The following is a 22,890-nucleotide window of genomic DNA, read 5'->3' on the forward strand; positions in this document are numbered from 1 at the left end:
AAAGCATCTAAGAAAAACCAAGGACCATGAAAATATTCCTTTCCTCAATTTATTAGACTCATCTAATTTACAAAAAGAAATATGTCTAAACTATGGTGTTAGCTCAATTTTCTGTTACTACATCAAATAACTAGGTCTGAGTCCTTTGCAAAGAAAGAACTTTAAAAATAGAGTAGCTAAAAGTTCTTGAGGTTCATGGGCATGGTGCCAGCAGCATCTTGGCTCTGATGAGGACCTCATGCCAGATGGCCCCACAATAGGGAGGGATCACATGGTGAAATTGGAAGCCAAAGTGGCCAGGAAGGGGCCAAGCTTATTCTCTCATCACAACCATCTTGCAAACTAACCAGAGTCCCCAAACTGTATCAATTCCTTATGAAGGTGATGCTCCTAAGGACCAAATCTAGACTCCAAATCTTAAAGGTCCTAGCACCTCCCAATATTGCCACACAAAGGATCAAGATCCCAAACATGAACCTTAAGGGGACAGCCTTAAATTATATCCAAACCTTAGCACCTTTTATTAAATAAGAACAACAAAAAGTAAAGCATTCATTATAAGAAACATTAAAAATGACAAGTACACTTAAGGAAAGTAGCATATTTTCTTTTTGACTCTTCTCCCCTTAAGTTCTGAAATTGTTTCCTATTTTCTAAGAACCCAATAATACATCCAATATATAGAGGTTGTTATCTAAGATTTCAGTGGGTTTCTAAAGTGCTCTGACAAAAAATGCCAAAAAGCTTCATGATTTCAACCACCCTTATGACATTGAGCTGCTGGACTCAATAACTCGGGCTTACCAGAGAATTGGCACGAGAGATTTAAAATGGGTAGAGAAGCATGCAGAATATTCTTACTTAACCCCTACTTTCTTTTTTTTCCCTCTTATTGTGAGATATGGTTTTGTTCTTCTTTTTGGAAGGCAGCAAGATATACTGAACTAATCAGTTTGAAAGGGGAAGAGAGGGAGGCTTGGTCACATCTTCCCCTCTCTTGCTCCTCCCATGTCCTCTCTTGAGGAAGGAGACCAACAGGTGATGAACCTGAAGCTCAGAAATCACCATCTACAACCCATGCAAGGTGGTAACTGATGATGTTCTGAGGATGAAAACCCCACTCATGTGGGTATCCATTAAGTACAGCTAATTCAGGTGTCACACAGGAGTCAAAAATACCCAGTCTGGTTACCCTAATTTGATCAACAAGCTACAAACATTGTTGCAGGATTCAGGTGAGGTGGTGAATCCACTATGAATCAACAAAGAAGTCTCAGTGGGTCTGTAAACAGCATAATCCATCTCCTGTGTCTAGAGTCCTATGAGGAACAATAAGCTTAATAAATATGCAGTGGATAAATGAAAGAATTGGTGCATGAATAATGGAAGATGCATCATGATTCAGGCCATAAAGAAAGTCATCAAACAAGAGGGAAGAATAGCATAATGAAATGTAATAGACCACTTTCAACTCTTGCGTATTGTCTTTATGTCCCTAGAAATCTCAACTCTATTTCTAGACATTAAAAAATCCATAAGTGGGGCTGGGCACAGTGGCATACACCTGTAATCCCAGCTACTCAGGAGGCCAAGGCAGGAGGATCCCAAGTTCAAGCCCAACTTGGGCAACTGAGACCCTATCTCAAAAGAAAAATGAAATATGATTGGGGATGTAGTTCAGAGGTAGAGTACCCTGGGTTTGACCACCAGTACCCACAAGCTTACCAACAACAAACAAAACAAACAAATAAAAAGCAGGGGCTAGGGTGGTGCCTCAGTAGTATAGTGCATACTTAGCATGTGTGAGGGGCTCTGGGTTTGAGTCCTAGCACCATAAACAAACAAACCAAAAAACAACCTGAGATTGTTATACAGAAAGACAATGGTGTTATGGTTTGTATGTGAGGTGCCCCTCCAAAGCTCCCGTGTGAGAATATGCAAGAAGGTTTAGAGGAGAAATGACTGGGTTGTAATAGTCTTAACCCAGTCAGTGAATTAGTCTCCTGATTGGGATTAACTGAGTGGTAACTGAAAGTGGTGGGGCATGGCTTTGGGTTATATATTTGTATCTGGCCAGCAGAGTTTCTTTCTGCTTTCTGACCATCATGGGAGCTGGTTCCCTCTGCCACACTCTTCCACCATGATGTCCTGCCTCAAGCCCCAAAGAATGTAGCCTTCTGTCTATGGAATGAGACCTTTGAAACTGTGAGCCCTCAAATAAACTTTTCCTCCCCTAAAATTGCTCTGGTCAGTTCCTTTAGTCACAGAAGAAAAAAAAAAGCTGACTAAAACAAATGGGTAATAATTAAGGCATTTTCAAACGTCAGGGAAATGAAGAGAAACATTGAGGTTTAATGCTGTAATATCTTCCTATCTATGTTCTAGTTAGAGTTCCCATTTTTTAAAAACAATCATATTCACTTCCCTGCATTGGGCTTGGGAGACAGAATTTCCCTCTCTCCAGCTCTTCCCACAGACCCCTTGTGAACAAGACCAAAGGACCTTTAAATTTACTATTAGTAAGAGCCTAATACTGAAGACATAAGGGTAAAATTTCATCAGAGTTCCAGTTAAGAAAATTTTTACAATTAAAGAAACTAAACATTTACTGATTTTGAGGAAACTACAATGCCACATTCAGGTTGAACATTTAAATATTGAAAAGTATTTTTTTAAGTGATACATGAAGTGATACGTATTTATGGGGTAGCACATGTTGTTTTGATGTGTGTATAAATTAGACAATGTTCTAAACAGGGTAAAACCTTCCATCTCCTCAAACACTTATTATTTCTTTATGGTGAAATCATTCAGAATTCTTTCTTGTAGTGTTTAAAAATATACTTTATTATCATCACCTATAGTCACCCTACTGTGCAATAGAACACCAGAATGTCTTTCTCCCCCCAAACTCTAATTTAGTATCCTCAAAGGTTTTGCAAACAATGTGTCATTTACCAGCGAGCATAATGGCATCCTTTCCTTACACAGGGCTCTCCAGAAAACCAAAGGAAACTTCCTAGAAACAACTTGCTGAAGATGAGATAATAAAACAGGACTTTGCCACACTATTTCAAGGTTTAGTTACAGCCTCTTATCTCGGTGATGGATTGTCATTTGGTTGAAAAGAACATTTTCATTTCCAGTTTTGAGCAGTGTGAGAAAACCATGCTGACATTCATAGAGAACTGATATTCAGATTATGAGAAATATAGAAAAATGTTATTTCAGAATTGGGAGTGATTGGAACAGGGAGTTGAAAATATGGACTTTCTTTGCCAACAGAGCTTTACTGAACTTCATCCCAGTTCCTCCTCACTAAGATCAAGCAGGGAACTTGGACTAGGAACCATGAACTGAACCATAGGGTGCTGTCTTTTCCTGGTAGGGAATTTGGAGAGGGGATTCAGCTGAGCCTGAGGCTTGAGCAATTAGGAAGAAAAAATGTTAGCTCTGAAGGGCTGTCATTTCTGAGAAGCTGAGGTGCTTATATTCTTTATCTGGAAATTGAATAATTTACATGTAAACATTTGATTTATTTCTGATATGAATAAACATATTAAATAGAAATTTCTATTTGTTTAATAATACTATAGATTTAGGTCTCATTTGGCATCTTTTACACCTCAAAGTACTGTGATTAACACGTAGAATATATATAATTAGCCACTCACAGTATATAAAAAGAGTTGATGTGTGTTGTTCCATTAAATTCACATTCAAATATAGTCAAATAAGTAGGTATCATAAGGTATGATACACATATATTAAATATATATGTACATATATGTACATGTATATATATGTGTATACATGTATGTGTGTGTATATATATATATATATATATATATATATATATGCAGAAATGTACCAGATATGTTCAAGTTCACATACTGAATGTAAAGCTGATTTTGAGTATATAGCACAAATAATTTTCATTCCAACTCTGCTTCTAGAGGTTTTTCTGACTAGTGGAAATCACTCAGGTCTGTGAACAGGATGTTAAAGGAATGCAGCATTGGCTTAGTCCCTCAGGCAAAAACAGAGGTGAGTACCCTCTTGCCCTCAAATATTACTGATATATATTTCTCATAAAGACAATGGTCAAAGACGTATTCTGCAGCCTATGACCTCGTGTTCACTGGAGAGAACACAGTGCCACAGCTGCAGTATCAGAAGGCAAGGTTTCTTTGGAGAAATTTGCCAGTGTGCTGTGAGTTCCATGTCACCTTCACTCAAAATTCTGAGAAGGGTTCCAAAGAAAACTTTTGAAGCACAGAAAAAAGTTTCTTGTGTTTTAAGGGACACTGGGGACAGGGTCAAGGCTTGGGATAAAATCTGCTGTCAAAAGGCTGACTGAAGGGACCACTACATTATCTGAAAGTCACCAGAAAAATCAGAAGATCTGCTCTAATTTCCCCCAGGCAGTGAGGAAGGACTTGCCCTGAGAAAGGGTCTGATTAGGCAGTGGAGAAAAGAATAAGGTTAACCTGTGACTGTATTTACCTAGTCTTCACACCGTCCAGGGAGACTCCAATAACTTTACTTCTGCCCCTCACTTACCCTTGTCTGTGCTGAGACCTCACAGTAAGCATTCGGGAAGAAATCTTGTCAGTTAAAGGACTTCACTACTATATGTTATCAATGATGTAATTCGGAGACAGACTCCACATGGGCCTCTATCCTGGCTAGTGTGGTAGGCTAACATGTCCTGGGTATGGACTCATCAGCACTCATTATCCTTTATCTTTCTTCTGTCTGGTCCCTTCTATTTCTTCAGGTTCTGAGTTGGTGCATAAAAATGAATCTGGTCTTATTTCCTCATGCAGTTTGTGGCCTCTCCACATATCAATAAAGCAGAAGGGGAGGCATTCGGAGATGGGTGTTCACACTTACCTAACCTAGAAAAAGAAAATTTCTGAAGGTTCAGCTGAGCTTCTACACACAGTGATCTAAGTCTAGGTTTCTAGCCAAAGATTGACCTCAAGTAGAATATTTGTGTTTTATTTTCCCTTCTATTCCGAAGGGGACAGAGAGAGATGGAATTAACAATTTGGGGTTTTGGTTTAATGTCTATGTTTCAGATGATCTATTGATCATTTCTCCATTTATTATCTAATTATCTTTGATACCTTTTTAATATGGCTTACACATGAAAACGTTGAGCCAATGATATTTTAGCAAATTTAGTTCACTACAATAATTCTAAACGCCTATTATTTGGATAATGCTAACATTTTGTAATACTGCGTAATCTTATGTTGTAAACTGAGTCTAATTCCTGAGAGAAAATATAATTAGGATTACTTTTTAACTTGATGTTAGTGTTTATATTTGTGGGGTGGAATAGACGTTTTAGAAACATTTTTTAATCCATTGGTCCAGCAGTTTCACCATATAAAATCAAAGAGACAGAGGAATCATGTGTGAAGATTGGTAGCTCATTCAATTGATTCTTAGATGAACAGCTGAAGAGACATCAAGGATTGGGGAAGTGGTGTTGTGAGGGGGTGGAAAGGTGTGTATGTAGCATATTTAAGGGAGAGTAGAGGTTGATGTGAATGCAAGCAATGGAGGAGAAGCAGGAGCGATGAGAGAATGGTAGCGGGACAGATTGTGCAGGTCTCTGTAAACTTTTGTAAGACAAGAAAAGAAGGATCAATGCAACAAGGGATGCAGAAAAATGACTTGACTTAATTCATATCCTAGAGGAATCATTTCTCTGTGCTGAGAATAAATGGGGGCTGGGCGAAGAGTAGAAACAGGGATTATGGTAGTCTGCCCTAGGGTGACATATTTTAGAAGTAGGGTCCACACTGTTTCCTGAGCACATAGTCAAGTGAGAAATAGAAGAATCAATAATGATGCTACAAGGTTTGTCATGATCCACAGATGTCATCAGCTAAAATGGGAGTAACTACAAGTAAAGTGTGTTGGGGAGAACACAGCAGTGTTTCACTTTTGGACTGATTATTTTTCATGATTATTTTGTTTATAAACTTCCCTCTCGGTACTGCTTTTGCTCTAAGTTTTGCTATGATTTGTTTTCTTTTTCATCTGTCTCACGATATTTTCTAATGTCCCTTATGATTTGTTATTTGAATAAATTATTGACTATGTTTTGAGAATGTGTATTTTAATTTCCATGTATATGTCAATTTTCTAGTTTTTTTTTCTTTTTTGCTATTGACCTCTGATATTTGTGGTCAAGAAAGATTCATGGTATGATTTTGGTCTTAGATATTTTTTGCAGCCTGATGAGTGATATATCCTGGAGAATGTCCCAGCTATGCCAGAGAAGAATGCATGCTGCTTTTGGGTGGTGTACTCAGTGTCAATTAGGGCCTATTGATCTACAACACAATATAACACAAAGCCCCTGTTTCTTCATTGATCTGTAGAATTTTTCTATCCATTATTGAAGGTGGGGCATTGAAATCATCTTCTACCACTCCTTGTTACTCTTTGTTTCTCTCTTCAATTTTCCCCATTGTTTGTTTGCATATATTTGGATGCTCTAGTATTATGTGCATATATTTTTATAATTATCTTCTGGTAAATTGATCTTGAAGTCATTACATAATATTCTTTTTTTGTCTCTTGAAACAATTTTTGACTTAAAACCAAGGTTGATATGAATATTACCTCTTCACTTTTATTTATCATGGACATGAATTATCTTATTCTATCCTTTTTATTTTAGCCTGTGACTGTCCTTATATATCTAAAGTGAGTCTCATCTAAACAGCATGTGGTTAGATCTTGTTTTTTTTTCCTTTTTATTTTTAATTCATTCAGCCACTCTGTGTCTTTTGATTAGTAACTTAATGATTTACATTTGAAGTAATTATTGATAGGAAAGCTTACTGCTGCCATTTTGCTGTTTTATGTAGGTCTTTCAGTGCAAAAGTCCTCCCCTTTTCTCTCTTGCTGTATGATTTTGTGTTTGTTCATTCTTCTTTCAGCTTGCTTTCTTTTCCTTATCATTTTTTTGTATATCTATAGGTATTTTCTTTGGGGTTACAATAGGGATTACATAAAGTATCTTTTAGTTGTAACGGGATGTTTTAAACTGATAGCAATTTAACTTCAATTACATACAAAAGCTACTTTTTTAATATCCCCTTATACTTCAGATTACTGGTGTCCACAGTGCTTCCCATAGTAGTTGCACCAATTTGCAGTCCCATCAGCAATGTATGAGTGTACCTTTTTCACCACATCCTCACCAACATTTATCGTTGCCTGTATTCTTGATGATTGCCATTCTGACAGAAGTGAGATGAAATCTTAGAGTAGTTTTGATTTGCATTTCTCTAATTACTAGAGATGAGGAACTCTTTTTCATATATTTGTAGATCAATTGTATTTCTTCTTCTGTGAAGTATCTGTTCAGTCCCTTAGCCCATTTATTGATTAGGTTATTTGTTTTTTGGTGTTAAGTTTTTTCAGTTCTTTATATATCCTGGAGATTAATGCTTTATTGGAGATGGATGTGGTATAGATTTTCTCTGTCTGTAGGCTCTCTCCTCACTTTATTAATAGTTTTCCTTTGCTGAGAAGAATCTCTTTAATTTGAATCTATCCCATTTATTAATTCTTGATTTTAGTTCTTGTGCTTTAGGAGTCTTGTTAAGCAAGTCAGATCCTAGGCCTCCATGGTGAAGAGTTGGGCCTATTTTTTCTTCTATTTGGCACAGGATCTTGTTCTAGTGCCTCAGTCTTCCATCCACTTTGAGTTGATTTTTGTGCAGGGTGAGAGATATAGGTTTAATTTCCTTTTGCTACATATGGATTTCCAGTTTTGCCAGCATCACTTGTTGAATAGGCTATCTTTTCTCCAGTGAATGTTTTTTGGCACCTTTGTCTAGTATGACACAACCATATTTATGTGCATTTGTCCCTGTGTCCTCTGTTCTGTACCATTGGTCTACAAGTCTATTTTAGTGCCAATACCATGCCATTTTTATTACTGTAGCTCTGTAGTATATAATGTCTGATATTGTGATGCTTCACTTTTCTTGCTAAGGATTGCTTTAGCTATTTTGGTTCTCTTATTTTTCCAAATAAATTTCATGATTGCTTTTTCTAATTCTATGAAGAATGTCATTGGGATTTTAATAGGAATTGCATTAAATCTGTTTAACACTTTTGGTAGTATGGTTATTTTGACAATATTAATTCTCCCTATCCAGGAGCATGGAAGATCTTTTCATCTTCTGAGTTTTTCTTCAATTTCTTTCTTTAATGTTCTATATTTTTCATTGTAGAGGTCTTTCACTTACTTTGTTAGATAGATTCACAGATATTTTATTATTTTTGAGGCTATTATTAACAGAGTGGTTTTCCTAATTTCTCTTTCAGTGTATTCTTCACTGATGTATAGAAATGTGTTTGATTTATGGGTGTTGATTTTATATCCTTCTACTTTTTAGAAGTTTTTAGAAGTTTTCTGATGGAAATTTTTGGATCTTCTAGATATAGAATCATCTCATCAGTAAATGGTAACAGTTTGAGTTCTTCTTTACCTGTTTGTATCCCTTTAATTTCTTTCTTTTATCTAATTGCTCTGGCTGGAGTTTCAAGGTTGATGTTGAATAGAAGTGAGAATCTTCATCACGTCGGCCTAGGATCTGACTTCCTTAACAAGACTTCTAAAGCACAAGAGTAAAATCAAGAATTAATAAATGGGATGTATTAAAATTAAAGGGCTTCTTCTCACTTCTTCCTATAGAAAGAAGACATCCTTGTCTTGTTCCATTTTTTAGTGGGAATGTTTTAAATTTTTTTTCCATTTAGAATGATGCTGGCCTTGGGTTTACCATCTTTATCTTTTACAATGCTGAGGTATGTTCCTAGTATCCCTAGTTTTTCTAATGTTTTGAACATGAAGGTGTGCTGTATTTTGTCAAATTCTTTTACTGTATCTATTGAGTGATCATATTATTCTTGTTTTTAAGTCTATTAATCTGATGAATTACATTTGTTGATTTCTGTATGTTGAACCAACCCTACATCCCTGCAATGAATCCCACTTGATCGTGGTGCACTATCTTTTTAATATGTTTTGTATGCAATTTGCCAGAATTTTATTGAAAATTTTGCATCTATTTTCATCAGGGATACTGATCTGAAGTTTTCTTTCCTTGATGCATCTTTGTCTGGTTTTGGTATCAGGGGATATTATCCTCATAGAATGAGTTTTGAAGTGTTCCTTCCTTTTCTATTTATTTTATGTAATACTTTGAGAATTATTGGTGTTAATTCTTCTTTGAAAGTCTTGTAGAACTTGGCTGAGATTCCATCTGGTCCTGGGGTTTTCTTGATTGGTAGGCTTTGGATAGCATTTTCTATTTTATTACTTGAAATTGATCTATTTAAATTATATATAAGTTTCTCATTCAGTTTGGGTAGGTCATATGGCTCTATAAATTTATTGATGTCTTTGATATTTTCTATTTTATTAGAGTATAAATTTTTAAAATAGTTTCTAAGTATCTTCTGTATTTCAGACGTGTCTGTTGTGATATTTCCTTCTTCATATTGTATTTTAGTCATTTGAGTTTTCTCTCTTTTTCTCTTTGTTAGCATGGCCAGGGGTTTATCTATTTTATTTATTTTTTCAAAGAACCCACTTTTTATTTTGTCAATTTCTTCAATTGTTTCTTTTGTTTCAATTTCATTGATTTCAGCTCTGATTTTAATTATTTCCTGTCTTCTACTGCTATTGGTGTTGATTTGTTCTTCTTTTTCTAGGCCTTTGAGGTGTAGTGCTAGTTCATTTATTTGTTGACTTTCTATTCTTTTAATGAATGCACTCAATGTAATAAACTTTCCTCAGTGTGAAAAATAAATGTCTCCTGTCTCCTTCATTTTTGAAGAATGTTTTTGCTAGAGATAGTACTCTTGTTTGGCAGGTATTTTCTTTCGGTCTTTTACCACTGAATATGCCCCTGTGTTCTTCTGCCTGTAATGTCACAGGAGAAGTCCCTTGTATGTGATGCACCACTTTTTTTTCTTTCTGCTTTCATTCTTTCCACACACACACACACACACACACACACACACGTGTGTTTGTGTGTGGTGCTAGGGACTGAAATTAGGGTTATCCACATGCTAGGCAAGTGATCTATCACTGAGATATATTCGCAGTCCTATTTATTTTAGCTTGAAACAGCATCTTGCTAAGTTACACAGTCTGGCCTTAAACTTGTGATCCTCATGTCTTAGCTTTCTGAGTCACTGGGATTACAGGTAAGTGCCAACATACCTGTCTTCTGTCATTTATTTTGGACAGTTTGCTTATAGCATTTCTTAGTGTGGGCTACTATTGGTTCATACTAGTTGAGTCTTCTGAGTTTCTTTAAATTGATAACCAATTTCTGCCCTCATATTCATGAAGGTTTTGATTATTATTCTTCAAATAGACTCTCTCCTTCTGGTCTTTTGATAATGCCTTTATTGGCCAGCTTGATTGTCATCTCATGTCATCTATGCCTTCTTCGCTTTTCTTCATTCTTTTTCCTGTTTGTCCTCCTGATGTGATAATTTCAGATGTCTTAACAGCTGATTCTTTGTTCTGAATAATCAAGTCTCTGATTAAACCCATCTTATGAGTTTTTTAGTTCAGTTATTGTATTCTTTGGATCTACAATTCCTGCTTTTTTTGTTTTGTTTCTTTGTAAATAGACAGTGTCTTTCACTATTGATGTTCTCATTTTTCTTATGCATTGTTTTCCTGTGCTTACTGAACATCTTTATAATATTTATTTCAAATTCTCTTTCAGGTAGTGTGAACTTTCTAGGATTTTTTTTAAGGGGGATCAGTTTCAGATGATTTATTGTATTCCTTTGTTTGGGCCATGATTCCATGTTTCTTCATTTGTATCATTAGTTTTTTTATAGTTTTGTTTTTTTTTTCTGGAATTTGAGCATTTAAAAAATAAACATCTCCATGGATTGACTACTTATATGGTAAAACCTTTAACAATCAGCCTGCAGACATCCTGGAGGCCTCTTAAATCTTTACTAAGTAGGCATATACTTTGGTCTGTGTAATTCATTTATCAAGTAGAGAGCTTTTCTGGTTTCTTTTTTCTAGACCTTGTAATTCTTTCTCCCTCTGGTGGCTGTTTTGAGTACTGCAGATGGTTGTTAGAGCAAAAGGGTTAGGTGAGCTCACTGTTGTCAGCAGCCAGGAACTGAAATTATGTTGGTTGCCCATCAACACTCTGAATCAGACAAGACAGAAACTACACCCTTGAGCAGCTCCCCACAAAACCTGGCATATTGGACTTACATTTAAGTCTTCTCTTTTTCTTCTGATGAGTCATAAATTGAATATTTTCTTCTGTTTGTGTGATACTGTGAAATTTTGGGGAAGGGTTTTCAAAGGTGATGTGCAATGATTTTTCTTGTCCATCTCCAGGTGGCTGTTTATGGTATACTTGCCTGAGGTACTGCAACTTCTAATTGGTTTCTGGATTACTCTTCAAGACTTTTGGATCATACATTGTAGTTAAATTTATTTGTGGAGAAATGGGGTGCTGGGTTTGGTGATCTGCCATCTTGTTGATGGTCCTACTTTACAAATAGTATTAATGAAGAATAAAATTTGCAACTATTTCTAGATGTCTCAATTTTATTTGTAGTTGTTGATGTTCTCAAATATTTGATTTTGTATCAATTGAGGCAATCATAATTTTGTTTTTTAATTTTAATGAGAAGTACTTTATAAAAATATATAATCTGTCATTGTACTAGACATCATTTATTCATGATGTGTTTACAGTTTTACACATCGCCAAAGTAGATCTACTAAAATTTCATTTATTATTTTCATAGCTATGTTAATGACAGATATTTATTTCCCAATCTTTTTCTTTTACATAAAGTTCTTATTCAGATTTGAAATAAAAGTTTCATTAGCTTCAGAATGCATATTGGATTTTTCTCCACTTTTATATCCTTTTGAAGAATTTGTAGAAATTCAGGAGGGAGTTTATTAGAATTCATGTGTTAGGCTTCCTGATTAGAAATTGTCTTTGTGAAAAGGTTTTAAATAGAAGAAATAAAATCTTTAGGTGATACAGAAATATTAAGAGTTTCTATTTCTCCCTTTTCAGATTATGATGTGATAAAAGGTAAAATTTTTTATTCTGGTATTAAAGTGATATTTGGGGCTTATTTCTAATATGACAATAGTCTAATCCATTATGACTATAATCATACAAAAACTTATTTGGTGAGATTTAACATTCATTTATGATTTAAATAATCTATAGAAAACTAGGAATAAGAGAGGCATTCTTACGATGATTTAAAATTGAAATATAGGCAAAAGTACGTGTATTAAATATCATGATCAATACTGATATTTTGAAACATTCCTTCCAATCTAAGGCCCAATGATAGGTGGTCTCATTTTGTTTGCTCAGTATTATATTGAAAACCTTTGAAATTCATACAATTAGGCATGAAAAAGAATGTCATAGGCTGGGGATATAGCTCAGTTGGTAAAGTGCCTGCCTTTCATCCATAAAGCCCTGGGTTCAATACCTAGCAGCATCACAAAAAAAAAAAAAAAAAAAAAAAAGAAAAAAGTCATAAGGATTGATAAGGTAGAAATATATGTAATTTTGTCACATTTACCTTTTGTCTGTAATAAAAATATTCAAAATATGTAAAGCTAATATTAGGAAAAATAATTGCGTTTAGGAATTTTTTGGAAATTTTTTACATAAAATATTATTTAAATATTTTATTTGTAATAGAAACAAAATATTAATTATTTAGAAACAAACTTACTAAAAGGCACATAAACTGCTTGTAAAAAAATTAGATATTAATGAAGAGCATAAAAGAGTCTTTGAATAAAAGTCTAAATATACCATGCTCATTGGGAAAACTTATTAAGAAAATTATTGTAAATATATCTTGCCTAAATATTAACTTATATCAGCTTTTCTTAGTTTTAGTTTGGTTTACATATTATTTTAAATCTAAAGTTATTGAGAACTGCAGAGATCTTTTATTTGTGTGGATTGCATCATCTATTACTATTTACCTTATTACAAATAGACAATGAAACAAAATACAGAATTTAGAAATAAACCCACACACTAATAGCTAAATTATTATTGACAAATTGCCAAGAATGCTGTTTGGGCAAGATAGTCTTCTCAATATATGGTGCTGGGGAAACCAAATTTCCACATATAGAAGAATGACACTAGACCTCTGTCTCTTAACATATATAAAAGTCAACTCTCAATGGATTGAAGACAGCTGGACATGGTGATGTACACGTGTAATCCCAGTAATGCAGGAGGCTGTCAGGAGAATTGCAAGTTCAAGGCCAGCCTCAGCAACACAGTGAGGCCCTAAACAACTTAGTGAGACCCTGCCACAAAGTGAAAAATAAATAAATTAATAAGTAATGGCTGGTGATCAATAATGGCTCAGGGGTTAAGCAGCCCTGGGTTCCATCCCCTATACCACAAAACTTAATTAAATAATGAATTGAAGACTTCAATGTGAATCCCAAAATATAACTACTAGGAGAAAGTAGGCAAAACACTCTAATAACATTTGTCTAGACAAGAAACTTTTGGACAAAATTAAAAAAGCACAGAAAACAAAAGAATAATAATAAAAACAGAATTAAGTCAAAGTACAAAACTTTCTGAATAACAAAGGAAGTAATCCACAGAATGAAGGGACATGCTACAGAATGGTAGAAAAAAACACACAAACCATTCATTTGACAAGAGAGTATTACCCAGAATGTTAATAACACAAAAAGTTCAACAGCAAAACTTCCCCAAATCTAATTAAAGGTGGACCAATGAGCTGAGTAGAAGAAGTACAAATGGTCAAGAAGTATATGAATGAAATGCTTAACATCACTAATTACTAGGGATATGCAAATCAAAACTACAATGAGATATCGTCTTAAACCAATTAAAAGGTTTATGCTCAAAAAATAAAATAGACACTGGCAAGGATGTGGAGGAAGACATACTCATACACAGTTGATTGATATAAATTAGTACATCCAATAGGGAAAACAGTATGATGATTACTCCAATAATTAAAAACACAATTACCATATAACCCTGTAATCCCATAACTGGGTATTTATCCAAAGCAAATGAAATCAGCATAGCAAAGATATATCTGCACTCCCATGTTAACTGCAACTCTATTCATAATAGCCAAGATATTGAATCAACTAGGGTGTCCATCAATGGAGGAAGGGTCAAAGAAATGTGGTATGTATACCTAAAGAAATACTAAGCCACAAAATGAATTAAATAATATCAATGAATAAATATCAGTGTAACTGTATATCATAATGTTAAGTGAAATAAGCTAGGCACAGGAAAACAAGTACTGAATAATTTTATGTGGAATAACTTATGTAGAATTTTTAAAAGCTATGCTTATAGAAGTAGATAACACAGGTTAGAGAATTTAGGAGACAGGAAAGGATAGGGAGAGAACAATAAACAGAAACTAAGTCACATCTAAATATGATGAATAAACCCTTCCTTCTATTATACATAGAAGGGTGATTATAATGAACATATGGCATTATATTATATAATCCAAAATATCTTCAAACAAGTGTTTCCATTTTATCACAAAGAAAGGATAAACATTTGAGATGATGGCTAACTTAATTATACTGAAAAAAATCAATGTACAAATGTATCCATATAGCACGCATGCCCTATAAAGATATCTGACTATTGATTGTCAAAACAAAAATTGAGATAATTTTTTGTTTACTTTAATGACACAAATCCCTTAAATGTTAGCAGTAATTAGATATTAAATGGAAGAGAATTATTGTTTTGAATACAAATAACATAAAATAAGGTAGGTGGTCTTGATTTTCTTTTTTGGAAATAACATAATGAGGAAGGTGGTCTTGATTTTCACTTTTGGAAATGTCTTTAATGCTTGGTTGATGTAAGACTAGATTCTCTCATCTATTTCGTTCTCAATTTCTCATATCTTTTTTTTGGGGGGGGTGGAATTATACATGGAGAATTGTTGTTATCATTGTGTAAGGGGAGAAGCTATAGAATCTTCTACAAATATTTTAAGATATCTAGTGCTTTTTTTTAAATCTTACCTGGAGAACTGCTGATCTACTTATTAAATGTAATTCCCAAATCCCCAGAAGTTCTGCATCTCTCTGTGTTATTGGAAGTGGAGGTGGAGGTGGAGGTGCTATTGATGAGATGACCATCCTCTAAAGAAGAATTAAGCATAAAAACCTGGCTTCTTAGGTGGCGATATTTATTATAATTTAAAATTAAGTAAAATAATCTTGAATAGTGTATTAGTTTCTTATTGCTGCTATAATAATCTACCTACTTTTCATCACCCCAAAAGGAAATTCCATACCTATAAAACAGTAACTCTTTATTATACCTTAAAACACAGCCACCAAGCAACCAATAACTTGCTTTCTCTCATTTTTTCCCATTCTGGTTGTTTTCTATGAATGAAATCTTACAATATACTACCTTTTGTATCTGATTTCTTTTACTTAGCATTTATCCATGTTATAGTATATACTAGTACTCCTTCAATTGTAGCATGAATAATATTCCTTTGGATAGATATGTCAAAATCTTTTTATATATTCACTCTCTGGATTTCTGGTATTTTCACTTTTTGACAATTGTGAATAGTGTGCTACTATTCTGATTTCAATATTGTTTTGACAAATATGAGTTGTATTGGAGGGCCATTAGTTAATTCTACTCTTAACTTTTGAGAAACTGCCAAAGGTCTTTTTACTGTAGTTGAACCATTTTGTCTACATACCAGTAACTCATGAGGTTTTCAATTTTTCCAAATCTTTGCTAATACTTGTTATTATATGCAGTTTATATGTTGCTTAATGATGGGGATACATTCTAAGAAATGTGTCCTTAGTTGATTTCTTTGTGTGAGCATTTTAAAATGTACTTTTATACCCTTCTGGGACCACATTTGTATGTGTGGTAAATTCTTGACTAAAATATCTATCTTTTAATTATCTATCTATCTATCATCTATCATTTGTCTATATTTTTGTTGGGAGTTTTTATTAATTGATTCAATTTCTTCACTTGTTTCAGGTCTTTTCAAATTTTCTATTCCTTACTTCTATAGACTGGATGTCTATGCTGTGCCCACCTTCAACTTTATATTGAAACCTAATCACTAATGTATTTGGAGGTGTGGCATTTGAGTAGTCAAGAGGTTGGAGAATTCATGAATAGAATTATTGCCCCTTTAAAAGAGCCTCAAGAGCTCCCTTGCTTCTTCTGCCATGGGAGGATATAGCAAAAAGATGGACCTTGAGGAAATAGATCTGCTAGCACCTTGAACTTGAATTTTCCAGCCTCGAGAACTGTGAAAAATGAATTTCTGTTTTTTGTAATCCACCCTGCTCAGGGAAGTCTGTTATGGCAGTCCAAAAAGATTAAGACATCTGCAGAGTGTTTTTGGTAGTTTATTTTTAGAAAATTGTCCCTTGATCAAGGTTATTATATTTTGTTACATCTACTTATCCATTTTTTTCTCTTATAATCTTTTCTATTTCTGGAAATCTATAATACTGCCCCATGTTAATTTCTGATTAGTTATATAAGTCTTCCCTATTTTTTTCTAAATTACTTTACCAAAAGATTTAATTGTATTGATACTTTCAAAATACCAACTTTAGGGTTTTATGGACTGTATTGTTTTCCCATTTTCTAGTATGTTTATCCTCACGCTGATCTTAGTTACTTCTCTTCCTTCTGCAATATTTGGGATTAGGGTATTTCATTTTTTTTTCTATTTTTTAAAGCAAGAATATACTTTCTCAAGGTCATTTTTACTTTCTAATATAAGATATGCAGGCAGATTTTTCCTCTGAGCAATGTTTAGCTATATGTCATGGTGACATATTGTCTTTATATTTTAATCTGTTTTACGTTGATTCCCAATCATGTGATTTGGTTTTAGTTATTTGAAAGAGTGTTGCTTACTATCTACAGGTTCATGAGCCTCTACAGTCTTGTTACTGTTATTATTTCTAATTTTATTACATTATGGTAAAATAATATTGTGACATTTTAAAAGATGTGTTTTTTATATTTACATATATCTTGGAGAATGATTAATGAGCATTTAAGAATGATATGTACTCTGTTAAATATATTTAGTTTCATTGGTCTACAGAGTTTTTCTAATCCTTTATTACATTATTGATGTCCTTCCCACTTCTATTCATTGTTGAAATTAGGTCAATATAGTAATCAAGTCTTATTATAGATCAATCTATTTCTCCTTTCAATTTTTGTTTCTTATGCTTTTGGGGTATACTGTTTGCTGCATTCCTATTTTTATTGCTATATATTGCTGGATGGGCATTTTCATCATTATAAAATGCTCTTCTTTATCTTTTGTAACAATTTCTGTCTTAATTTGCGTCTGATATGAGCATATCTACTCCACTCCTCTTTCAGGCATTATTTTCATGGACCATCTTTCTCAATCCTTTCACTTTCAATTTATTTATATTATTGGATGTAATGTGAGTCTTTTCTAGAGAGCATATAGTTGCATCATATTTTTCTCGATGCCAATCTTTGCCTTTTAACACAAATTTTGTTTCATTTTTATTTAAAGTAATAACTGATAAGAAAATACTTTTATCATTTTATAGTTGTTTTCTGCCATCGTATAATTTATGTTCATCCACTCCTAAATTACTACATTTTTTTATTAAGTTGTTCTATAGCATACCATTTTGTCCATCTTATTTTTCTATATTAAAAATTTATTTAATTAATGGCTAACTTTGAGAGAATAATCAGTACCTTAAGTTTACATAAATCTAAGTTTCATTAATACCAACTTAACAATAATAGCATATAGTGTTGTACTACTATGCAGCCACTTCCTGGGTTTATTGTCACAAAGTGTATGTTTATACATTATAAGCTTATTAACATAGATTTGTTGTTACTATTTTATAAATTTGTATTTTAAAATCATTTAAGAAAAAAGAGGGGAGTTATAAACCAAAAATACACTAACCATGGCTTTATACTTAACTGTATTCCTACATTTACCAAAATTGTTTGATTTTTCATGTGGTCTCCAGTTACTGCTTAATGTTCTTTATTTTCAGGCAGAAAGACTCCCTTTAGCATTTCTAGTAAGTGAGGACGAATAGCAAAATGTCCCTCAGTGTTTGTTTACTCTTTCCTCTTTGGACGGCAATATTACTTGATAATAATAGTGTGCTTTTCTTGGAACACTCTGATCATACACCCACCTGCCTTCTGGATGCCTTGGTTTCTGAAGAGAATTCGGTTCTTCATCTTATGGTAAATGTGCAGTTATTTCTCTCATACTATTTTCTTTTTTATTTTCATCTTTTAATATTTATTTTTTAAGTGTAGATGGACACAACACAATGCCTTTATTTTTATGTGGTGCTGAGGATCGAATCTGGGTCCCGACCATGGTAGGCGCGCGCTCTACCGCTGAGCCACAATCATGCTATTTTCAAGAGTGTTTCTTTTCTTCGACATTCAACAATTTGATCTTTGGGTGTCTTGCTGTGTATCTCTGAATTTTCCTGCTTAGTGTTTTTTGAACTTCATGTATGTTAGATGTCTTTCGTCGCATTTGGGAAAATTTCTATCATAACTTCTCTAAGGATTCTCTCAGTCCCCTATTCTCTCTCTGTTCTTGCTGAGACTCCCATCATGTGAACTTGATAAACTTGATGGTATCTCACAGATTTCTGAGTATCTATTTATTTTGCTTTCTTTCTTTTTCTGGTCCTTAGACTGAATAATCTCAATTGACCTAATTTATAATTTGTGGTTTTTTTTCTCCTACTTGGTTAAATCTGCACTTGAATGAATACTTATAGCAAATATTTCATTTCAGTTATTTTACATTGCATCTGCAGAATTTAGCTCCTTTCTAATTTATATATATATTTATTAATATTTTCTTTTTAAATAATAGATTGTTCTCTTGGTTCCCTTTACTTCATTTTCTTCTAATCTTTGGGCACACTTATGACATTTAAAGCTTTGTTTAGTCAGTTCCATATCTCGCCATTCATAAGGGCTATTTCTATGCATTGCTTTTTTATTCCAAAGGCATTACATATTCATTTTCTTTGACCACCTTAAATTATTTTTTTATTGTTGTTAAAAACTGGGTATTTTCAATAATATGCTAGGACAATCGGGAACATCAGGTTATCATGGATTTCCTCCTAATCTGATTAAAGTATGATGAATAAAAATTATATACCTTTATCGTATAAAATGTGATTTTTTTGTATATCTATATTTTTAAAATGATTACCACAAACTAATTGACATCCATTGCCTCACACTGCTATCTGTTTTGTGTGTTTTAGAGAAAACTACTCTCTTAGCAGATTTCAAGCATATAACATTATAATTAATGACAGTTATCCATCTATATATTAGGTCTTTAATATTCATCTTATGTCTGAAGGTTAATACACTTTTATAAATGCCCTCCTTTTTCCCCCACTGTGTTACCAACATTCTAATCTCTTATACTATGAGTTCAAAAAAATTTTTTACCTTCCACATGTAAGTGTGATCATGCAGTATTTGTCTATGTCTGGCATATTTCTCTTAGGATTATGTTCTATATTTCATATATTTTGGCATATTTTTCTTAGGATTATGTTCTATATTTCATTTTATCACAAATGCAAGGATATCCTTTTGATAGAGCCTAAATAATATGCACTGTGAAGTATGCATTTTCTTTATTCCTTCATCTGTAATGGACAGATTGTTTCTGTATCTTTTCCATTGTGATAAATTAACATGGGATTACTCTTTGTGTTAGCAATTTTTGTTCCCTTTGATTTTGCACCCCAAAGTAGGATTGCTTCCATGTTCTTGGACAGGCAGAAATTAATATTGTCAAAATTGCTATACTACCAAAAGTTATTTCCAGATTCAATGCAATCTCCATTAAAATATCGTGCTATTCTTCACAGAACTAGAAAAACAGCCCTAGAATTCATATGGAAGAATAAAAGACCTAGAATAGCTAAAGCAGTTCTGAGAAATAACAGCAATGTAGGAGGCATCACAACATCCCAATTTTAAAGTACACTACAGACCTATAGTATTACAAACAGCATGGGATTGGCATCGACACATATATGAAGACACACATATGAAGACCCATGGAAGAGAAGAGAAGACTCAGAGACAAATCCACATAAATACAGTCATCTGATCTTTGACAGAGATGTCGAAAACACCGGAGAAGAGTGAGATTTTCTAACAATGGTGCTATGAACATTGAATGTTCATGTATAGAAGAATTAAACTGGATCTATTTCTTTCACCTTGCACAAATTGGACCAAAGTTCTGGTAATTATATTAGAAACAATGTAACTGTTAAAGGAATACATGGGGTCAACCCTTCAACATATTGGTGCGGGAACCAGTTCCTTAATAAGACCTCTAAAAGCTCAAGAAATAAAACCAAGACTCCATAAATGGGATAGCATTAAATTTAAAAAGTTTATCACAGCAAAGGAAACAATTAAGAGTGAAGTGAGAACTGGGTGTGGTGGCATACTTCAGTAATCCCAGTAGCTCAGGATGATGAAGCAGGAGCATCATGAGTTCAAAGCCAACCTCAGCAGTTTAGCAAGACTCTAGGAAACTTAGCAAAATCCTGTCTCAAAATAAAACATAAAAGGGCTGGAGATGTGGCTTAGTGGTTAAATGTCCCTGAGTTCAGTCTCTGGTACCAAAAGAAAAAAAATAAAAAAAGAGTAAAGTGAGAAATTATAGAATGGGAGAACACCTTTGCTAGCTACTCTTGTGACAAGGGATTAATATCTAGAATATAAAAAGAACACAGAAATCTTAACACCAAACAAACAAACAGGCAAACCAAAAACAACCCAATAAATAAATGGGCAAATGATCTAAACAGACATTTCTCAGAGGAAGAAATATAACTTACCCGCTAATATGTGAAAAAAAAATGTTCAACCTTCCTGGCAATCAGGGAATTGCAAATTAAAACTATTTGAGCTTTTATCTCACTTTAGTGAGAATGGCAATATCAGGAGCACAGATAACAATAATTGCTGGTGATAGTGTGGGGAAAAATATATACTCAATGTATACTTGTATACATTGTTTAGGGGACTGCAAATGGGTATGACTACTTCAAAAAATTAATTCATATAATCCTAATACTCTACTCCTTGGTATTTATCCAAAAGAATAAAAATCAACATATGAGTGTTTATAGCAGCACAATATGCAAGAGCCAAATTATGGAACCAGACTAGAAGTCAATCAACATATGAATGAATGTGTGGCACATACTCACAGGAAGTTTTACTGAGCTGTAGAGAAGAATGAAATTACATTATTTGCTGGTAACTGGATGGAGCTGGAGAAAATCATGCTGAGTGGAATGAGCCAAACTCAGAAAGTCAAGAGGCATATGTTTCCTCTTATATATGGAAGCTCGAGGGTAAGAAAAGGAATAAGGGAGGGATCTCATGGAAATAGAAGGGAGATCAATAAGAAAGAGAATGGGGATTGATGAAGAGGGAGAAGGGGTTGTCATGGGGAAGTACTAGGAATAAAATCTACCAAATTATGCTATGTCCATTTATAATTACACCTCAATGAATCTGATTATACATAATTATAATGCACTGATTAAAATAATAATAAAAAACAATAATAGTAATGACTGCAATGGGGGAAGGAGATGGATGAAATTATCTATACACTTATATAATGTTTCATAATGAATCTCACTATTAGGTATAATTATAATGCACTAGTGTAAAAAGGAAAGGCTAAGTCTACCTTCTTTGCAACAGTGAAGATGGGTACTAAGACATCGTGAGTGCTGTATTCTTGAAATTTACAGCTTCTTTAGTCACCATTCCCATGGTTGTTGAGTGTTTTGTTATTAGATTCCAGAATTCTGCAAAGTTGATTCTGTTTTGGCCACATATTGCTTTTGTGGTAAAATGGTGTTTCCTGGGTCGCTGTTCAAACATTTTGGGTGATATCACTTCTAAAAATTAATTCTTATTAACATGATATATTTTTCTTGTTATTTCAATTTTCTTTCATTTTTAATCAAATATTTTATGTGTTTATTTTATTTTTATATTTTTTTGTGTATTAACTATTCAATTTCTTGCTTATTTGCTATTAAGGTAGCTTTTTGGAGTGAAGAATTCTATGAAAATTTTATGATATTCAATTATTTGAAGATATTTTTCAAGAATATTTTTTATTTTCAACTTTTACCTAATAATAAATCTTTATAACGATATCCCTATTAATTTTGTTTCTATTATTTTGCTTATGATATTATAATGGTTGGGAACTACTATGTACCATTGATAGTATATAACATTTATTTTTTTGTTTGATATATATTATATTAAAACTTCAAACCAAATGAAGATTACTTTGTTGTATAGCTATGTTTTTGGTTGCGGGAGTACTGGGGATTGAACTTGATAGCACTTGACGATTGAGCCACATCTCCTGCCCTATTTTGTATTTTATTTAGAGACAGGGCCTCACTGAGTTGCTTAGTGCCTTGCTTTTCCTGAGGCTGACTTTGAACTCACAATCCTCTTCCCTCAGTCTCCCGAACTACTGGGATTACAGGCAGGTGCCTGGCACTGTGTAGCTATTACATATAACTTATTAAATATATTTTTAAAGTTGGCTTGCTACAAATTGAATCCTATGCTCTAAAAAATGCCTTTATCAATAAGCCTTTTCAAATACATTTTTTCTATATTAATATTTTAATTTGGTATA

This window comes from Spermophilus citellus (genome assembly GCF_964194105.1).
Source record: "Spermophilus citellus genome assembly, chromosome: 3".
Classification (NCBI taxonomy): domain Eukaryota; kingdom Metazoa; phylum Chordata; class Mammalia; order Rodentia; family Sciuridae; genus Spermophilus; species Spermophilus citellus.